General features: G+C 38.2%; 1 long non-coding RNA gene and 2 pseudogenes across 2 annotated transcripts; 2 read left to right on the forward strand and 1 right to left on the reverse strand.

Moving 5' to 3' along the window:
- Positions 1–257: 257 nt before the first annotated feature.
- LOC147512048 (secreted RxLR effector protein 161 pseudogene) lies at positions 258–902 on the reverse strand (annotated as a pseudogene).
- A 5,762-nt stretch (positions 903–6,664) lies between these two features.
- On the forward strand, positions 6,665–8,273 carry LOC147512049 (inorganic pyrophosphatase 1-like; annotated as a pseudogene). The gene is made up of 4 exons (XR_015217128.1): positions 6,665–6,913; positions 7,123–7,244; positions 7,333–7,531; positions 7,751–8,273. The product of XR_015217128.1 is annotated as an inorganic pyrophosphatase 1-like (transcript).
- Positions 8,274–13,661: 5,388 nt separating this feature from the next.
- Positions 13,662–14,579, forward strand: LOC147512050 (uncharacterized). Its single transcript, XR_015217129.1, has 2 exons — positions 13,662–13,852; positions 13,938–14,579. It is a non-coding gene; the product is annotated as an uncharacterized LOC147512050 (long non-coding RNA).
- The last annotated feature ends 863 nt before the right edge of the window (positions 14,580–15,442 follow it).

Raw genomic sequence — 15,442 nt, forward strand, 5'->3', positions numbered from 1 at the left:
CTCTATCGAGGTGTCTTGTATCTTTACACCCCACTGGACAAACCAGCTATAGAAAGCATTAAGAGTATTCACTCATCCTTTAAATGATACGAAGGTACTACTACATCATAGGGATGGGTACGAGTTTTCACTCTAGGTGTAGTACCCCACAAATCACGCAGATAACTTGTTTCCCCATTGAACCTTGATCCCGGGATCTCCATTAACGAAGGTTGGGTGTCGGTTATCGGTGATTTAATTAAATAGGCAATTAGTCTTTAATAGACTTTAGCCCCATCCCCTCGATGTACTAAAAACCAGCTCTCTAGCCGGGCCTTTTTAGTTAAAGGATCGCCTAAATTTTCTTTTGACCTCACAAAGTCAATAGCTATGATCCCATCTCTTAACAACCGTCGCGACAAGTTGTTATGTCTTCGGCGAATATGTCGAGATTTCCCATTATAGGAAGTATTTTTGGCCCTCAAGATAGCAGCTTGGCTATCACGAAGAATAGAGACAGTGGAAATGTGGTTTAGGCAAAAGCGGATATCCATCAAAAAATTCCTGATCCACTCTGCTTCCTCACTAGCTTTGTCTAAAGCTATAAACTCATATTCCATAGTGGAACGGGCAATGCAAGTTTGCTTAGATGATTTCCAAGACACTGCACCCCCTGCCATAGTGAATACATAACCACTAGTGGATTTAGATTCCTGAGAATCAGCAATCCAATTGGCATCACTGTACCCCTCAAGCACAGCTGGATATCTGCCATAATGAACACCATAATTTGAAGTATATTTCAAATATCTCAATACCTTGATAAGAGCATCCCAATGCTCATTGCTGGGATTTATGGTGTATCTACTAAGTTTGCTTACAGCGTAAGTTATGTCGGGTCTAGTGCAGTTCATAAGATACATGAGACTGCCTATAACCCTAGAAAACTCTAAAGGAGATACACCTAATCCAGTATTTTTTGTCAAATGTATACTAGGATCATATGGTGTTCGGCGGTACACAAATCAAATTGATTAAATCTTTTAAGCATTTTCTCTATAATGAGATTGAGACAAAGTAATTCCATCGAATTATACACTATCTTAATGCCAAGAATGACATCAGCGATACCCAAATCTTTCATGTCAAAATGCTTACTCAAAAAGATTTAGTCTTATTGACGGTCTCTAAACCGGGTTCCAATGATCAACATGTCATCCACATATAAACGATAATTACACCAGATTGTTTCTCAAATTTACAATAAATGCATTTATCTACCTCATTAATATTAAAACCATTAGAGATTAGCACACTATCAAATTTCTCATGCCATTTGTTTAGGAGCTTGTTTGAGACCGTGAAGAGATTTCTTTAGCCTACAAACTTTTCTCTCAAGGCCTTCTAAAACAAACCCTTCGGGCTGATCCATATATATCTCCTCTTGTAATTCCCCATTTAGAAATGCCGCTTTTAACGTCCATTTGGTGAATTACTTAGATTACAAGTAGAAGCAAAGGCTATTAACATTCTCGATAGATGTAATCCTTGTCACAGAGAGTAAGTATCAAAGAAATCAAACCCTTCTCTCTCTGTTTATAGCCTTTTTGCTACTAATCTCGCTTTATATTTATCAATGGATCCATCTGCCTTAAGTTTCTTTCTAAATAACCATTTATTCCCAATAGTTTTACAACCAGGGGGCAACTCAACCAGCTCCCAAGTGTTATTGGTTATAATGGACTTATATTCACTTAGAATGGCCTCCCTCCAAAAAATGGCATCAGAAGATGACATTGCCTCTAAATAGGTATGAGGATCATCCTCTACCAAGAAAGTAAGGAAATCAGGTCCAAAAGAGGTGTTAGTCCTAGGTCTCTTGCTCCTCCTGAGTTCAATTTCATCTTCAGCAGAAGAATCTTCTCGAACTCTAGGAGCAAGTGTAGAAGAACTTCTGAGTCCCTCCCCGATCTCTCAATAAATGGGAATTTATCCTCAAAAAGACAAAGATCCCTAGACTCAATAATGGTATTATCATCAACAATTTTATTTTTAGATTTGAAAACTAAAACCTGTAGGGCACCGCTATTCTCAGTGCATACCCAATAAAGACACAATCTACAGTTTAGGGCCAAGTTTAGTCCTCTTGGGTGTTGGTATAGATACCTTAGCCAAACACCCCCACACTTTAAAGAATCTATAAGTCGGTGTCCTATTTTTCCACATCTCATATGGAGTTTTATCTCATGTCTTTAAAAGGTATCTTATTCAAATATAACAGGCCGTTAGCAAAGCCTCCCTCATAGGTTCATAAAAGCCCCGAGCTATTGATCATTGAATTGATCATATCTTTGAGAGTCCTATTTTTCCTCTCTCTGCTATCCCATTGGATTGGGGAGCATAAGGGGCGATGGTCTCATGTACAATACCATTATTTTCACAAAATTTATTGAAAGGACCAGAATATTCACCTCCTCTATCGGACCTAACTATTTTTATTTTCTTGTCTAACCGGTTCTCAACTTCAGTTTTAAAGGAAATAAATTTAGCTAAGCTATCATCCTTACTCTTAAGAAGATAAACATGACAGAAAACGTGAAGCATCATCAATGAATGTAACAAAATATTTATTACCTCCTCTAGTCATGGAACCTTTAAGATCACATAAGTCGATTGTGAATCAATGCCAACAACTTCGGTGTTTCTTTCTACCTTTTGAAAGGTTTCCTAGCATATTTAGATTCTACACATACTTCACATCTCTTATTTTCAGAAATAGTATTCTTGGATATGTTACCTAGATGCATCGGTTTTTAATTGAAACATTATTAACGTGTCCAAGTCTACTATGCCACAGATCAAATGACTCAACCATATAAGAAGAAGTAGATGCTTTATTAAATTCAAAATCAGTTACATTGAGCTTAAACAAGCCTTCATCTAAATAACCTTTACCCACAAAGGCTCCCCTTAGTCGAACAAATTTGTCCGACTCAAAGACAAGTTTGAACCCCTTTCTTAGTTAAAAGGGAACCGTAAACCGTGATTTTTCCTAATATCGAAACATAAAGAACATCCTTCAAATTAAGAACATTTCCAAAAGTGAACTTCAAATTAACAGTCCCTTTTCCTTCAACTCTAGAAGCAGATGAGTTACCCATGAACAGACTTCCTCCTTCTCCCAGAGGAGTGAAGGACGCAAATGCACTTTTAGTGCCACAGATGTGTTTGGTAGCCCCAAAGGTGTCTACCCACCAACGATATCATGTTACTCACCAAGTTAACCTCAAGAACCACAAAGCAGAAAAAGTTACCATCCCTAACTACATTTGCTTGTGCCTTATCTTTCTTCCCATCATTCGGACCTTTTTGAATTTATATGCGGGGCTATATGACCTCGTGATCCGCATTTACATAGCAATGAATTTCAGGATTGTAAGGTTTCTTTTAAAGTGAGGTTGGGACTGTTTATTCTTGTTTGCATATGGTTTCTTTTTGACGGGAATTTAGTTGATTTAGACTTAGAAGAACTAGCAAATAAGTACCTTCAACCAGTTAGCCTTAGCCTTCATTTCAAGTCTCCACATTGATTTCAGCCTTCCTTATCCTCCTCGATCCGAAGGTTGACGATCGATCTTCTAGGGTCATCTCTTTCTTCTTATGTTTGAGATCGTTTTTGTACTCCTTCCACGAGGAAGGGAGTTTCTCAATTATGGAAGCAACCCGAAACCTTTGCAGATTTTATAACCTTCCCAAGCAAAATCTCATGAATGATTATTTGCAGCTCCTCCACTTAAGAAACAACAGATTTCCCATCTTCCATCTTGAATTCGAAACTTTCCTACAAGAAACTTCTTAGAACCCGCATCTTCAAGCATACTTCTTATCAAGCAAATTCCACAATTACAGAGCGATCATTACACAAAGATAAATATCATACAAATCAAGGGAAAGACAATCAAGTATATAATTTCGACATAAATAATCTTTCTTTTCCCATCCGTCATTCCACACCACCGTAATCGACCGGTGTTCATCTTCATTTTCATTGTAAATGGGCTTCTCAATCGAAATCCATTCAACCCGGTTTAGAGTAGTCGATAAAATCGCATTTTCATCACAAATACTTAAAATTTCTGCCATCAAAATTTCAGGGTTTGATGTGACTTACCACTAGGTTTCTCCATCTTAGCAAGATTAAGAACAAACGAGCACAATACTAGATAATAACATATCGTTATTAGACAATCGCTTTTTTCGCCTTAAGATTGTAGTAGCTAGTATCAAAAACAAGAATAAGAAAGCAAGTAAAACTTATCATCGAGGATTGTGCTTTCGGCATAATTTCCTTAAGACGAAAAACGCCCGGTATGGTTCTTTTTGCCACCTCAACTCAATGAGGACGCCTCTCGTGATACAACAATGGATGAAGCGTGTCACCACCAATGACCTGCTTCGAGAGAAACTCTCGGCATACTCGGACGGGTTTTGATTTGAAGAACAATAAGTCGTGGTTCACTGTTTGATAAACAAGAGAGTTTTGTTTTAGAGATCCTCACACTCGCCACTCGACACTCGCCAGTTTTTAATGTGCAAAAAGCGTGATCGATGGGAAAGATTTTGAAACGTCACGTTTTAGTTTTGGAAAGAAGACCAAAAAAACATTCCGCCCAAAAAAGACAAGTTTTCTCGAGCCCCGCCTCGAGCCCCCAAACCAAGGAGGATTTGTAGATACAAATGTGGGACTAAAGCCCCCTTACATTAAGTTTAGTAAGTAGATAAAGCCCCCATTAGAGTGTAAAAGGTCATGGGTTCAAACCCATGAGGACACAAATTCCTTCACATTTCCAACACTTATATCATTAAATAACAATAAAAAATCGAAGGGTTTTATCAAGAGTGAGTTCTTTCTTTTTATGGAGAGTGGGATTTTAACGTTGTAAGAAATTTGGATAAGTAACCATTATAATATTCATATCTAATAGTTCTATATAGTTACAAATATTTTTTAAAATAATTTAATATAACATCACCTGTTTATAATACGGGTTTAAAAGCTAGTTAATAACATACAGTAAAAGTCTACAGCATAAATCGGGATTGGACTGCACAAGTCATTTCAATCTGCTTTAGTGCTTCAGTTCAGATAGTACTTTTGCACTGTTCATTATTGATCAGAACAATCATCAGTGCTATTAATTCCATTCCATTTCTTTCTTTTACAGTTCAGATAATATGAACTTTTGGTCATAGGAGAATTAGATTCTGGTTCCCTTTTAGTCGCTAGTTTCAGGAAATCAGACTCTGACGAAAAAAAAAATTGATTGAGAAGGAAGAATTATTTCCATAGAATCACAAATGAAGTTGAGTGCAAACCCTTCGTAACAAACTTAGTGTTAGAGTGAAAGAAATTGTATAATTCACGGACAAATATGGCGAGTACATAACTTCACCAATAAAAAACAAAACAAAACACATCCAATGCGTCAATAAAAAACTTTATCAGGGAAAACGAAACAGAAAAATGACAACAACTTTATCTGCACCTAAAAGCGGTCTCAACAAAAATTTCTGAGCACAAGCCAAACCATGAGCATATTTATCCAAAAATAACCGAACAAAGACACATATAATCCTTGTAATCTTTGTGAGTTGTTAGCCTTGTTGTGCTTAGAACTTGAAAGAGCAACACGTTTAGGTTCCCTTCTGAGACACCTTTATTTACTTTTCATCAGTTCAAATGGATAGAATATATGTCATCTGAAAACCACATACAAATATGGGAAGGATGGCGGCCCGGGACATAGATAAATTTGATACGGTAAACAAATTCATGATTGTTTGTGCACTAAGTCTGGATTAGTAGAATTTTTTAAGGTTTCATGTGCCAAATTGTAAGATTGGGGTACGAAAGAGTTGGCCATAAGCTAAAGAATCAATGGAACAAAACCTCAGTTTCTTTTATATTAAATAAAACAGAATATAAGACGAATAATTCAAATGAAGCTATCCAAAAAAATAATGATCTTCACCTTCAGTCCAATACGATGCACAGTTATGATCCTGAAGATCAGTGAAGAGAATAATGGAACAGTATGGACCAATATCTTGGATATTCACCTTATCAGTTAGAAACTTACAATGTTGCTGGACGAATAAAGTTAGAATGTTGCTGTACAAATTGACATTGTTCCTCTCTTTTTTTCGATAATTAATGGACGCTATTCTTCACACCTTCATGGTAACACAACTGGTCCGGCTTTGGGTTTAATTTGCTCCCCAATGGTCACTAGTTCGAATCCCCTGGGGATTAATTGAGGTGCGCGAAAGCTGGCCTAGACACCGGATTATAAAAAAACAAAAAAATTGATATTATTCTTGGGGATATATGCTTAAATTCCACCGGAAACAAAAATGAAAAATTGATTCTGTAGTTACAATACTTGTGGTAAAAAGTAGTACGTACATGAAATAAAGGTCTGGGATCGAAAAGAAATTATTGTACCACATCAAGAAACAAGCAATAAGGCAGCTTATAAGAAATCATGTTCTTGGTGGGACTATTAGAACATATTGTGCACCCTATGGCAAAAATTGAAATTTCAACTTGCAAATGAATACAAGCTTCAAGTTATTTTTCCTTGCACCAAATCTAGAACTTTAGCTTTTCAACCGAACAATGTTCCTATAAATACCTTCTTATGTGCACATTAGTTGTAAGGAAAGCGCCACATTCTCTGTGTAGTGTTATTTGTGATATTTCCAAACATCCGAAAACCAATTTTCCATTGTAAGAATGGCAAATATTGTGGTGCTTTTTGATTTCGATAAGACTATTATCCACTGCGATAGTGATAATTGGGTGGTAGATGAACTGGGTGTCACAAATTTGTTCAATGAACTTCTTCCTACCATGCCTTGGAACACTCTCATGGTTGGTTTCCTATGTTATTAACTATAGTACCATACATTTATATTCTATTGCATGTTCTTTATTCCAATTGTTGTCATGGTTAGTTTCATAGTTTTGGATGTTTTGTAAATGAAAGAACATCATTTTAATTGTTATGCTACTGGGTTAGATACTTGGATAGACTACTTGTGTGTATGAAGGAATTTATCGATGTTCTTTGTTTGTTTCAGGATAAGACGATGAAGGAACTTCACTCACAAGGTAGAACAATACAAGATATTGTTGAGTGCTTGAACCATGCTCCTTTGATTCCTCAAATCATCTCAACTATTAAATCAGCACATGCTCTTGGGTAAATTTTAAAATAAATTATACTACTAAAACCTCTTTCTTTTTTTCTGTTAAGAATTTATTGAGCTAACTATCGGGTTCGCTTCTAGGTGTGAATTGAGGATTGTAAGTGATGCAAATCTCTTTTTCATTGAGACAATCTTAAAACATCATGGTCTAACTGATTATTTCTCGGAGATCAACACAAACCCTGGTTTTGTCGACAAAGGCAAGCTTAGGATCTTCCCTCACCATGATTTCATTTCCTCTCCTCATGGTTGTGATCTTTGCCCTCCAAACATGTGCAAGGTAATTTGGATTAAACATTATTTTGTCTTCAAGGCATTTGAGTATTCAGAGGTTATGGTTTTGATAGAATACAATGAAATAACAATTTTCATGCATTGAACCCCTAGCATTTGGGATAAGCCGACGTTGATGCATTCTATTTGTAGCGTCACAGAATGTACCTATATATGTACTCTTTTAACACTTTTCTGATCGACCATAGTTTTTCTTTTCTAATAGGGAGTGGTGATTGAGAGGATTAGAGCATCTGCATTCACTGAGGGAAAGAAGCGTTTTTTCTATCTTGGAGATGGCAAGGGTGATTTTTGCCCAAGTTTGAAACTGGGAGAAAAAGACCTTGTGTTACCAAGGAAGAATTATCCCTTATGGGAGTTAATATGCAACAATCCATCACTTATCAAGGCAGGTGTTCACGAATGGAGTGATGGGAAGAGCTACAAAGGATTCTTCTTCACCAGATCAATGAAGCTATCTTCGAAGAAACCTGCAGCAATGCCAATTCTTCTTCTGCACTCTCTGGTGATTGCAAGTTCCAGACTATTCCAATATCTGGCCATGAACAATTTCCACAAGCCCTTCAAGTTCCTCGTTAGTGCTTATGATCAACTTAAAAACTGGCTATAAGTCCATTACAGTTCATTTAATTTGTTTTTCTTTGTTTTGCAATGTAGTTACATAATCTACACAAGTTGTAATAATATGCTTAAAGCTTGTGCTTTATTTTATTAAGCTCAAACTTAAATCGCGAGTACTCTGTTCTTTTGATCTTTTCTATCACGTAAAGCCTCTCCCTAGCTGTTAAATATTATTTTCACTGGCTTAGAGCTTGAGGATGTGACATTCCTCTAGGGTTAACCAATGAAATGTCTAGTACTTGATTAGAAATTTAAATAGTCACAACTAAATGTTTACCTTGTGGGCCTTCTCCATGGTCCAAACTCTTATCAGATTGTTGGTCTTATTGGGAGATTTCACTAGGAAATCACACCTCAACCTAGTCACTTTCTATCCCAAATGACTTCTTTTGGAGCTCATACTAAGGAAGTCACTCACCTAAGACTTTGGTAGTTATCACAACAAACTGAATAAAAGCAAAGCCACTAATTTATCTTCAACCAATCAATAGCAAGCAATAAATATGAAAGTAAATGCAAAGAGACACAAGATCTAAGGAGGTTTGGTAAATGCTACCTACATCCACACAAGTGTCGAGCTTCCATTATAGTAAATATTGGAGAGTTTACAAGAGTTACAAGAATCACGAACAAGCAACCTCACTTAAACCCTAGCTCAATAGAGCTCCCACTATTCCCTTGAAAATGAATCTCTCAAAGTTGTAGTTGTCTCAACCTTAACCATAAGTTTCTTTTTATATGTGGGGAGAAAATTTTGTGAGAAAATGGGCTTTGAACTGAAATTTCAACAAACTGTCGAAATTCCATAATATAATATCTCAATTTGTTTTGGCCAATGCCCTCAAGCATGTTGGTCGAACACTGAAACAAATCTTGATGGTTCAATAACCCAACAATCTCTCACTTGGAACCTTCGAGATTCTACATGCACATCACATCTCAATTGTAGTAACAACTCCATCCAATTCTAATTTACTAATAAAACACTCGGCTCATCCAACATGGTCTTCAAGCAAGAAGACCCACCGAAGTTGAACACAACTTCAACTTCTCAGTAGGCACAATCATGGTTAACATATCCGCCGGATTCTTACTCCATTGGATCTTCTCAAGTGTCATCTAACAAAGATCGGATAAAATGATACCGGAGACCAATATGCTTGGTCCTAGAATGAAAAGCGGAATCCTTAGCAAGATATATATATAGCACTCTTACTATCACTGTGTAACACACTCTTCTATTGCCTTATCTCAAGCTCTTCCATCAATCTTTGTAACCAAATCATCTCTCTTCTATTGCCTTATCTCAAGATATGGCTCTTCCATCAATCTTTCAAACCCGTAACCAAATCATCTCCTTGCTTTCAAAAAGCCCAAAAATATATCCGAATCCAATTGAATCCGAATGGCAACAATCACTCCCGAACTATTCGTTCGGTAGACAAAGCAACAATCAATCTTCAGAATCGATAAATCCAACTCACCGCAGTAGCACCTACTGTAAAGACATAACCAGTAGTGTTTCTTCTGCGATCTACCTCACCTACAAAATTGGCATTCATATATCCTTGCAAGTTCACAACACCCCTTCCATAACATAAGCATTTCTTAGTAGTACCTCTCAGATATCTCAATATCCACTTCACGGCTTCCCAATGTTGCTTGCCAGGATTAGATATAAATCTACTGACAGCTCCCACTGATTGGGCTATATCCGGACGCGTGCAAACCATGGCATACATAAGACTTCCAATGGCAGAGGCGTATGGTACCTTAGCCACGAAGTTTTTTTCCTCAACAGTCTTGGGAGAGTGCTCCTTGGACAACTTGAAATGGACTACCAAAGGTGTGCAAACTGGTTTCACACCACCCATGTTGAACATCTTCAATACCTTCTCAATATACTCAGCCTGAGACTCTGTCTATCTCTTCTGATCCTCATCCTTAGAATCTATTTCGCTGCACCGAAGTCCTTCATAGAGAACTCACTTGCCAACTTCTCTTTCAATCTCCCAATTTCTGACATATCAGAACTCGCTACTAGCATATCATCAATATATAGTGTTTCGGCAATAAACTGCTTCAACACAACGAGAGCAATGATGACGAACGCACTAAGAAACAGAGGATTTTGATGTTGGGGGAGATGAAACTGAACCAAATAATGGCTGCCTATGTACCCAAGATCTATTCTCTAGGGATCAAGTTTCCACGTAGTTCCTTATGAAAAATAATGTGGTATTTATATAGGTAGAGTAAAGAGTCCTTGTAGCTCAAGTAATCTTGTATCTTGAGTAATTGTGATAGAGTATAACTGTCAACTGATAACTATCTCTTTGATAAGAAATGAATCTGGACATAAATCAATGTATATTAGTGGCAAGTCATGTGGCTAAGGTTCAGCCTTAGACACATGAGTTAATGGGCCCAGTACATTGATCCATGATATTGCGAATTGGGCTTTAGCCCCGCTGATTAAATAAATGAATAAAATAGAGACCCCTACTAATGGGCGTTTGCCACGTAGGTGGGGTTGAAACACGCCCTCTTTGTCGGTGAACAAAGTTCACATGGCAAAGAAGAGTAAGCGGAGTGTATAACAAAGTGGCGTGTGAACGTAAACGATAAGAAAATGGACAATCGGAAAAAAATTCAGGAATTAGCGGAAATGAAAAAATGTTAAATTAACGTGTATTGGACGCAATGACGTAGTGAAATAAAAAACGGCCGAAAACGCATAGATAGAATAAAATATGCACATAAATAAAATTGCAAAAGAAATTGAGCTGTGAAAACTGTACCGAACGCGTGACGTGATAACGCGAAATCCGAATTCGATGAAGCGTGCCAACGGAATAGCGATATTTGGACTATACCGTTGAAAATTAAACGTAGGAAAAATCCGCGAATTATCCGACGGAACGGACATAAAACGGCGAATAATATATGTCCGAAATAAGTGGAACGAAATAAGTGAAATTCGATATATGTCCGAAATACCGAGAAGAGGTGCACGTGAAAATACCACCGAAACTAGGACTCATTGTTTCTATCCGTATTGGATAAGGCTTATCAGCGAGCCTCCCATCTGAAGTCAGTTTGGATGGAAGACTTATACACAGACAGAAAGACCGGACCAGCGCAAGGAAAGTATAAATAACCAGATAACGGAGAGACTCATCCAAACCAGTAGGTTCGATGAAGAAAAGCTGCGGGAAGACGAAGAAAAGCGGCGGTCTTATATCCGATACTCACCCTCGTCTGCTGTCGCCTCTACGTCCAGGTAACCCCTCGCCGCACCGTCTTCTTCTCCAGGTACGTCTCTCTTGATCTTCTTCTCTGTTCACGAATCGAGAACGCCCTACTTTCTCCGTGAGTGGTGATTCCATGTACTATGTAAAGGATCGTTTTCTGCGTTTGTATGAGTTCTCAACCCAGAAGGAAACTCAAGTGATCCCAATTCGACGGCCTGGTTCCACAAGCTTAAACCAAGGTCCTAGAACTCTGTCTTACAGCCCTACGGCAAATGCCATCTCGGTTTGTTCGGACGTCGATGGTGGGTCTCATGAACTTTATATTGTACCAAAAGATAGCGCTGGTAGGGGTGATAGCATGCTAGAAGCAAAAAGAGGAGTTGGGGTTCTGCCAAAAGATAGCATGCTGTTGGTTTTTTTTTTTTTTTGTTTGGATAGCGTTGAACTGTTGAACTATGTCCTTAGGAACTCTCTGTTCCGAACATGTCGAGACGAGCCAAAAAAGCAAACTTGTTGGTGTTGTGCGCGAACTTCATGCTGTTGAAAAAATGGTGAAGAACGAAGAAGATGAAGGCGCCAGTACAAAAGTTGCAAAACTGTTTTATGTTTTGAACTAAAACATGATACGGTGCATCTCCCACAAAGGAAGGGCACCGTACCACTTTTGCTTTAACATGGGCTGGTCATGCGGAACTTAAAAGAATACTCGTGATATGGTGCAGCGCCCGTAAAGGAAGGGCACTGTACCTGTGTTGAACCGATTTGGCCTGGTGAACCCGATTTTTGAGCATTCTGACCCGATTTTATTTTCTTTTTGTTTTTCAGGTAGAAACTACCGTACTATACGGGCGAAAAAACACTCGAGAAGAAAACTCGATGACGATCGCAGACTTGGTGAGGTGGAAAGAAGGTGACGATCTGGCGACTACACGGAACCGCTACCGATGGTCATCGAAGGAAATACAGAAAATACTAGGACTCGAGAAATTTGAGATGGAGGAAGTGTACGAATTTGAAACGAAAGTCGAAGAAGATGAAGTAGTAATGGCTTACACACAATTAAATTGCAGGAACGCAATTCCGTTGAGCAAAGAAATAGCGCAATTACTGGAGTGGTGGCAAATTGCACCGGGACAACTGCCAATATATTTCTGGCTAATCTTTACGAGAGCGCACCGTTTACAAAATGAATTTAACAGAAGGTTCGGGGCTCAAGAAATCTTCGCGTTGATACGACCGAAAGCCATACTGACGAAAGGGTACCTAAAATTTGAAGTTGAATTCAAGGATTCAAACAGAAGTTTTAAAGGGTTTCCAAAAGTATACACCGGATGGGATAGATTTCTGTACCGCTTGCGAGGGAAGTGGAATCCGACAGAGTTTAAAGTGCCGAACAAATTTCAAGGTAAGCCAAAACGTAAGTATTGAAAATAGTACTATGAGTAAACTGTTGACTAACACGAGTTATTTTTGTGTCTAACAAAAAACGCGAGTACACTACCAGATATTGAATTGGACAAAGAAGTAGAGAACAACCTTCGTTTCTTCTTTCATGAATGCTCTGACGAAAGATTGGTAGATCTGAGCTACTTTGATGATATCGTTGATTTCCGACATTATGGGGGTATCGAACAACGGCCCGATAGGTCCAAGGAGACACATAGTGAAATGGCGAAGAAGAGTAAGAGTCTCAAAAATGCAATATTCGGCGGCGCGATAGTAGTGAAAAAAGAAGATGGAACGGAGTTAACACAAATGAACTAGTCTTTGAGTTTGCCAAGCAAAAAGTGAATTGTACAAAAGAAGATCGCCACAAGAAAAAACGGGCTTAACGGAAACCAAGAGAGACAACCAACGTTACAATGTATGATGCCTCGAGGGGACGAGACTACAATGCACCAAACATCCCAAACGAAATATAATACATACGCAACATCAAGAGGAAAAGGTATGTACCGTAGAAAACATAGATATGTAAAAGTGTGGTGAAATGTAATATCTAGTTCTGGTTTGGTATATACAGGAAAAGAATGAAACAGTGATACGTACAAAAGATAGTGCAATGAACACAAAGTCGGTGAAAGAAAATAAACGGCAAAGCAAAATGCAGGAGCAAGGAATCCAACAACCACTGGCAAGTGGCGTCAGGGGTAATACTACTCATGGAGGAAAACCACGAAAATCACGTTAATGGTAAGTTGATCGTTGATTTTACTATTGCGTTAGGACGGTAAAGAAATTTGTGTACAACACTAATTCGATGAAATTGGTAGATGAAGCAGAGATGTTCAAGTTTGGAAGACGAAGTGAAGGGATCGCCCGGGATTATGCCAATGGAAGGGCTCGAAAAATATCAAAAATGTGACCAGAATACGGAGAACATCGGAGAATATGACAGAGCAGTGTTAATGATTTTCGATAGTATAAAACAGGTAGGATAGTATTTTTTTTTTATCAGTTATTGCAAACTTGTGTTTAAGTCTGAAAAATGATGACATCAGATATTTTTTGCCGCAGGTTAAAACGGCGGTAGTACGGGCCAAAGAAATTCATGAAAAAGTCGCGAAGAAAAATATCGTTCTGAATGAAGTCAATGCCTTAGAAGAGATAGAGAAAGTGAAGATACTCAATCAAAAATTGGAAGAGGCAAACAAAGCGTTGAGCGGAACCATCAAAGAGTTAGGAGACGAAAATAAAAACTTAACCGAGCGGACGGAAGAAGCAGAGGAGAGATCGTACGAAGAATTTGGGAAAGCCTGTGAGATAATGGAGGAACACAAACACTTAAAAGAAGACGTGATAGAATTGAAGTCACTCATGGCGACCAAAGATCAGGAACTTAAACGTGCGCAAAAAGAGGTAGAGAAAAATAACAAGCGAATGACAGATTTAAACGAGCGGCTCGGCCAAGATCACGTGCAAATGGCACACTGTGAATCGTCCGTAAGAGAATTGACAGAGACTTTAATAGAAATGGGAGATAAACTAGAACGTGAGAAGATGAATTACAAGGATTTGTACGAGTTGTATATGCGAAAAGTTGGGAAGAAACCATTAGATTTTCCCAAACCAACGATCATGTGATTGCGAGTATGTAATATCGTAGAACTAAAAATTCTTTTTATGAAAATAAAAATAAAGTATGTGTTGTCAATTGAATATCATTGTGATGTCAGATAACATACCTGTATAAAACTTAGTGTTGCTGATTTATGAATGTGAAAGAACGAGACGCCCCCACGTAGAGAGAAAAACCTCCCAATATAGAACCATTGGAGAAAGTTATCGAAAGGTAAAGGGGACATGATCGTCCTCCACGAACCTAGCTATTCAGGTGTTAAAATATTTGTACCGAACGTGAAGCACGGCCTGACAACTGTTGGAGTTGTCACAGGTTCAAAGTCGTCACCCGTGCACTGGACCAAACTAAAACACAACGTCATTGCCTTAGTAGTGGAATTATCACGGATATTGTATTGTGGGAGTATTGCAATAATTGTTCCGAGCAAGAATAACCATCTTATTGACTCGGATTTCCGTCAAGTAGGCATGAATGCGACTTACTTTGACCGAAAAAGGCATAATATAAATGACCTCCATAGAATGAACGTTAATGAATGACATTGTTTAAAGTAAAAGTACAGACGAATAGAGAAATGTAAAATGACAACCAAACTAAGAGAATGGAAGTTGAATGCCTTTATTGATGGATAACATAGAACGAACTACATAGATGGATAGATTTGTTATTGATGGAGTAATGTAAAATTGCAAAAAATTTCCTAACGGTAAAACTTGCGAAGGTGGTAAGCATTCCATGGCTTCTCTATTATTCTTCCAGAAATAGTACGGAGGAAATATGACCCCTTAGATCCTGGACGATCTATGATGTAGGGTCCTTGCCAATTTTCCCCAAACTTTCCTGATTCTACAAGCTTTGGGTTTCTACAAAGAACCCAGTCTTCGAGAGCAAAAAAGACTTAGGGCCGGATCTTCTTGTCGTAGTTCCGTTTCATGTCAGC

This window comes from Coptis chinensis, chromosome 3 (genome assembly GCF_015680905.1).
Source record: "Coptis chinensis isolate HL-2020 chromosome 3, ASM1568090v1, whole genome shotgun sequence".
NCBI classification, from domain to species: domain Eukaryota; kingdom Viridiplantae; phylum Streptophyta; class Magnoliopsida; order Ranunculales; family Ranunculaceae; genus Coptis; species Coptis chinensis.